This window comes from Pteropus medius, unplaced genomic scaffold (genome assembly GCF_902729225.1).
Source record: "Pteropus medius unplaced genomic scaffold, Ma_sr-lr_union100, whole genome shotgun sequence".
Lineage (NCBI taxonomy): Eukaryota > Metazoa > Chordata > Mammalia > Chiroptera > Pteropodidae > Pteropus > Pteropus medius.
The window spans coordinates 8,252,713-8,259,115 of record NW_024356249.1 but is presented as its reverse complement, the minus strand read 5'-3'; positions in this window follow the sequence as shown (position 1 = coordinate 8,259,115).

The following is a 6,403-nucleotide window of genomic DNA, read 5'->3' as shown; positions in this document are numbered from 1 at the left end:
GACGAGTTTATAATGGAGGAAAATGAACCTCTAATCTCATATGACTGGCGTCCTTATAAGAAGAGGAGAAAGACAGAGAGGAGAATGCCATGTGAGGTCAGACACACGGGGCAAGGCCGCCATGTGAAGATGGAGACCGAGATTGGGGTGATGTGTCTTAAGGCCAAGGACTGCTGGCTGTCACCAGAAGCTAGTTGAGAGGCATGAAACAAGTTCTCTCTAGAGCCCCAAGAAAGGTTCAACATTGCCAACACCCCGATTTCAGACGGCCTCCGGAACTACGCTACAACAAATTTCCGTTATTTTAAGCCACCTAGTTTGCAGTTAGAGCAGGAAATGAAGACTCCAAGTCACACAGCTGGTGCGGTGGAGCCAGGCCGGGTCTGCCTCCAGAGCCCGCTCTCTGAAGGCTGCCTTGACATCAGGGAGGAGCAGCTTCCTCCGCCCGCAGGTGGGATGGGAAGGCTTCTCAGAAGAGGAAACTTTGAGCTGGATCTCGATGGTTAAGTAGGAATTTACCAGGGCCAAAGTGTCGGGGTGGCAGGGCATGCTGGGCAGAAGGATCAGAACGTGGGAGGTGAGAACTGGCGGCACATGAGGCAGCTGGGTGATGACGGAAGGCTTGTGTTGCTGGTGGAGGTGGTAGTAGTTTTTGCTCCAGAAGGGATTCTTTGCGAAGCGAGGACAGTCCCCCATTGCTTACCTTTCCCCTCTCCAACTTCCTTGGTGGTGTTGAGGTCCTTTTCTGACACCTGCTCCAGCCCCACTAGCTCTCCTAGGCCCATTCTTCTGTCCTTGGAGCTCTGCCCTCACGGTCCCCATGGCTGACCCCTCTGGTCTCTAGAGAAGCCTCAGAGACAGCCACCCGCCGCCTGCCAGAGGCTTCCTCATCATCACTCCGTTTTCATCATGGCAACTTTAGTAGCTGAAACCATTTCATTACCGTTTGTATATTCTTTGTTATCTGCTCCTGCCCCGCTCAGCTTGAAGTCCGTGGGAGCAGGGACCTGATCTGGCTTGTCCCCAGGTTCAAGGGCCGGATCTGGGACTTAAGAATGGCTTTTATAAAGATTTGTCGAATGATCATAGGAAGAACTTTCTATCAGTGAAGGCAATGTAAAAAATAAAATGGTTGGCCCCGGAGTGCCTATCACTGAAGGGGTTGGGGCGGGGGTGTACAGGTGGGTCTCCGGGCACGAAGGCCATTAGACAAAGAGCCCTGGGATTCTGCACGTGTTCTGGGCGTAGCAGGTCCCTCCACGAAGCTGGATGGCATCTCCGCAAGGACATGAGTCTGTCAGAGGGAGGCCTTTCCCTGCATGAGAGTCCAGGGTCCCCCAGTCAGGGAACTCGTCCTGAAGAATGAAAGAATCACACACATCGCTTAGGTTCTAGAACAAAGAGCCAGGCTGCGGCGGCCAGAAGCCTGTCAAGGGCAGAGCAGCACTGTAGACTGTGCATCAACAGCACCGAGTGGCAGCCGTCACGGCAGGGACCTGGAGGGCTACTGTGCCGATGGACAGGTAAGCCCTCGTCTGGGTATGGCCTGCCCAGAATATGGGAGCCCCCTTTCCTAATAAGCACACAGGTGCCATCTGGGCCAGAACCAGGCAGGGGGACACAATGTTGGTGGCCGAGATCTTACACGGCACACTCCCCAGTTCCGGGCTGGGCTCCAGGAAGGCAGAGCTCAGGGAGCCCGGAAAATACTGTCCAGTTAACAGTCTCTGTTGCCCCTGTTTATTCCCGGACTGGTTGTGTCTGAGAAAGCAGAGTAGCGAACGTTCCTCACGTTATTGAATTATCCTTCCTTCCCCTGAAAGTCCTAGGCACTTCCTGACGCCTCCTTAACGTGTGGTCAGAACAGTTGGCACTCCAGTGGTGAGCCAGAGAGGAAAGCTTCTGGTAGAGCTAGACCTACGGGATTTGGTGAGACCTGAGAGCTGGCTTGTCCTTTCTGGTACCCACCCCCGGAGAACTGGGCCGGCTGAGGGAGTCCCTTCCCTACCTTCGAGGAGGCACGAAGGACACACAGGAGAACGTGCAACCCCCCTCCCCCTCCATACTGAAGGGATGCTCAGAGTCCTGTGGTCTGCAGTTATCTGTGCAGACGGAGTTGGGGTCGGTGGGGTGGGGTGGTTGGGAGGAGGAGTCTTTTAGCCAGTGACCAAACAAATATCCACATCTTCTTGTTCAGAGAGAGGTGTGACATTAAAGGGTGTTTTTGGAGAAAGTGCTGATGATGGTGGAGCGTCTTTCCCTTCTGCGACAGGCACGTGTTAGATGTAGATGCCTCACATAAGAGAAATCATTTAATTCCTATAACAGTTATCTGGGCACGGGCAGTGATGCTCGAAGTGGCCCACACTGCTCCACAGCGCAGGGGACCGAAGCAGAAGACTGCGGAGGGACACAGCAGACCCATCCATGAGGACACGTGTCATGGGTGCCTTGTTTTTTTTCATCATTGACTCCTCAGGGCTTACCTCAGTGTCCAGAGCATAGTAGGTGCTCAATGAACATCTGTGACATGAATGAAGACAATGACAACCTGCCAGCATAACACGGCTTATGTCATAAGAGCATCTCCAGGTGCTCAGCTCATCTGGTCCTCATGGTGACTTTGTGAGGAGGGATGAGAGCAGGTGTTCTTGCATGCAGTTACTGCAGTTGTTGTTGTTGCTGTTGTTGTTATGATTATTCTCCTTTTGTAGAGGAAAAATTTGACCGGGAGCTCAGAGTTCACTTTTCCCCAGGACCAGAAGAGCCCAAGATTCAGCCCAAGTTTTCTGATTCTACATCCCAGGTTCTTCCCAGGTGGTAGTGAAGTGAGTCGGACATTGACATAATATCATCATTACTGACACACGCACACACACACACACACACACCAATGACCTCATTCTAATCAAGAAGCTCTGGACTTACTTCAGACCCTGTGCTCGCTCCCTCCTGCCTCCTCCTCACTCACATTTCCCATCTACTCAAAGATAACCGTCTTTACCCCCTTGGGAGAAGGCGACCTCCAGTGCCACCTCTTGCCATCCCTGCAACGCTTCCCGCTGAGATGAATACCCTGGGGAACGTCCTGGGCTCCCCAATTAATCATCCCAAATTAACCCTGGCAAACAACTCGGCCATACCTGGTTTCAGTGAAACTGCCACCTGCGGGCAATACTGTCAGGCTCAGTGAAATACATTGTATGGACTCGCTCTGCAAATTTCGAGGTCTACGTGAATATTAATTAGTGTCTCCTGAGCTCCACCTCCCTGAAATGCCTCTGTGTACCTTCTAGAAACGTCCGGGGCTTCTACATCTCACCCTGACGGGAGGAAAAATCTAACAGTGCTCATCCCTGTCCTTCCTGGGAGGAGGAAGTGCTGGGACAGAGATCCATAGGCAAAGGGGGGTCAGTGGAAGAGGGGGGACGCTGTGTTTCCAGGGAGCAAGAGAAGGGGTAGGGGTCTTAGCTCCGAAATGAACTTGCATGAGGCAGACTTTTATTCTAGGTGAACTTTGACTAGAAGGGGGAAGTTATCTGGTTCAACAATAATTTATTAAATTTCTATTATGTTCTCTGAAGGTACCACAGGAATACTTGGAGCAGGTACAGGGGTACCTCGCTGTTCCAGATCTTATCTTTCTAACAACTCATCCTGCTGGAATAGAGTCAAGAAATAAGAAGGAAGGAAAAAGCCATGGATTCGTGAGAAATATGCCACAAAGCACATACATAAAAGCATGGGCCCATTTTACACTGGGCCTGGGAACTCTTAATTCACATATAGTCCTAGCAGGTTAAGAAGTCACAAACTTGAAAGAGACAGTTGCTGCTATGCATGAGTCTGTAAACAGTGATCTAAAAATTAGCCTAAAAGCAAGGTAGGAGATAAGGAAACCTACCCAAAACGGTTATGAGAACTAGAAATCAGCTGTGATTTAGTGTGTGAGACAAACGGCATTAAGTACCTCCATGGCTTTTGTATTGACATCGCTGTATGACCACATGGTACAAACACAAGTTACGAACCACAGATCACGAGAATTAAGATGAACACTTCATGCTGTCAGGCCAACATCTGAGAACCAGAGAGGTGAAGGAACTTGCTCAAGGTCGCACAGCTAGCCATGCAGAGTGAGGAATGGCACCCAGATCTCCTGGGGCTACCTCGCCCGAGGCTGCTCGCACAGGACTCCTAACTGAGACCTTGAGTTCTCAAGAAAACCTCAAATTTTGGTCTACGTCTTCTATCTGTGACATCGGAAATGTGCGTGATTCCTTTTAGAAAGAATTCCACTGTTAATGATATGATGAAGAAAAGGTTGGGCGTGCACCATGGCCCACACACACACACACACACACACACACCAGTTATCTGGAAGCTGGCAACAAAGGTTTTCCTGTGATAGAAAGAAAGGGTCCCTGTCTGCTAGGAGCCCACACTGACTCTGAGCGTCGGTCCGGGCAGATCCACTCATAGGTGAAGGTAGAGCAGATCAGGAGAACCAAAGGGTGGGACCAGCAGGACTGATGGCTGGGCGCCGTGATCCCCTGAAACATGCCAGGGACACATGGCGAGCATTGCTCAGGTATATAAATACCAGATGGGCTCATTATTAGGTGCACAGAGCCACAGTAGCCTAATTCGTCGGTCCTGGCCCCAGCGGTGGGCATCCAGCCAGTCTGCCTTCCCACATCCTGCTGCCGACTCCGGGCCCACCCATTTCTATATTGAGGCGCTCCTCTCCATAAATAACGAACAGGAGTCAGGCACGAAAGAAAGGCTGTTTAGAGCACCGGGAAGGCTGTCACAGGAGCCAACAAAGGGCAGGAAGTGCCGGGCGGTGGCCTCTGTCCGTCCCCAGGCCCAGCTCACCTGGCTGGGCTGTGGGGCCTTTGTGCAAAAAAATGTCAGGCCCAAGTCCTGAACTTCCTGCCATTTGTCAGGCTGTGGCGTGACCCGGAGTTTACTGAAAAGCTTGCTGCTCCCAACAATACACACATATATCCTTTGGAAAAATTCTCTCTCTCCCCCCTCATCCAGGCAGCAATGGCTTTTTATGGAAATGGCTGGAGGGGTCTAGGGCTGAGCAGTGGAAAGTTTTGTGTGTATTTCTCTCTTGAAGAAGCCGGAGACAGGGAAGGCAAAGGGCAGAATCTGGGGTGGGAGACAGAGGCTCTGGGGTCTCACCCAGCTCTGCTCCTGTCTGTCTCAGAGCCGTGAGGCCATCGGTTTGGGTGTCAGCTTCTGGGACCCATTGCTTTCTACTCCTGCCCAATACTCCAGATGCACCCGGCTCACCTGCCCTCTGTGGGCCCCGTGAGGGTGCCAGCCTGACTGGAGCAGAGGCATGCTTTTTGGAAAAGTGGGCTATGATGTCCCATAAGTGGAGATGCACCTTGAGAGCCAGACAAATATATTTAGACCTGAGACAGCCATTGACGGGGAGCCATGGAAGGATCTTGAACGGGGCGGTGCCAGGGTGAGATGCTAGCTCAAGACCAAGGCTCTGGCTGATGTGTGTAGGAGGCTCTGATGCCAGAGCCGCAGGGGAGCTGTCAGAGGGCTCCAACGTGGAGCTGTGAGGAGAGGGCCAGGTTGGTGCGGGGACCAGAATGTGACAGAATTTAATCCGGGAGTCTAGGAACGCTCTGACATGGCTGAACGATGGGCAGGTGGGCGAGGTGGAGGTTTAGAATAAGGCAGAGGATGAGATTGGCTTTGGGGTCTGCCAACTTTGAGGGGATGACTGCACTTACAGGTAGAAGCATCCAGCTTCTGGGTGCTGGGGCAAGAGAACCCGGGAGCGAGATGACCGAGGCACACGCCCGGACCTGCTCACCGGCGGGGGTGGGGGGGGTGGAGAGGGGGAGCGGGAGAGGCTGCCTGGCGCTCTCGTGGGCACCGGCTGCTGCTGGGGCTCTGATGGGGCCGGGGTGCTGGGTCCCTCCAAGAAGGTCTCACGCTTGGCCCAGTAATGTGTGGAATTCGGGCCTGGATTAAAGGAGTTTAAAGCTGCCAGCGATGACGGCCACTCTCCTTGTGAGGAGGAGCTGTCCGCCAGCTCCAGCAGCTTAGATAAAACCCTGAGCTATTTCAGGAAAAGAGCCCTAAGAAGATAAACAGGCCAGTGGCCAACAGATGGACAGATAACCTGTGCTTATCCGAAGAAAGGCAGAGAGAGCCCTCTGGGGACAGGGTCCTGGGAGACAGGAAGGTGCCAAAGTGCGTCAGAGGGACAGGAGGAGGGGCAGGGCAGGGCCAGGGGACGGTGGCTCCAGCTGGGGAGGGGACCTCTCCTGGTGCTGGCCCAGTCACTGGGACTCTGATGGGAAATGGAGATGGGGAGTTCCCTGGGGTCGCCCCACATCCAGGAACTCCAAACCTTATTTGGGATCCG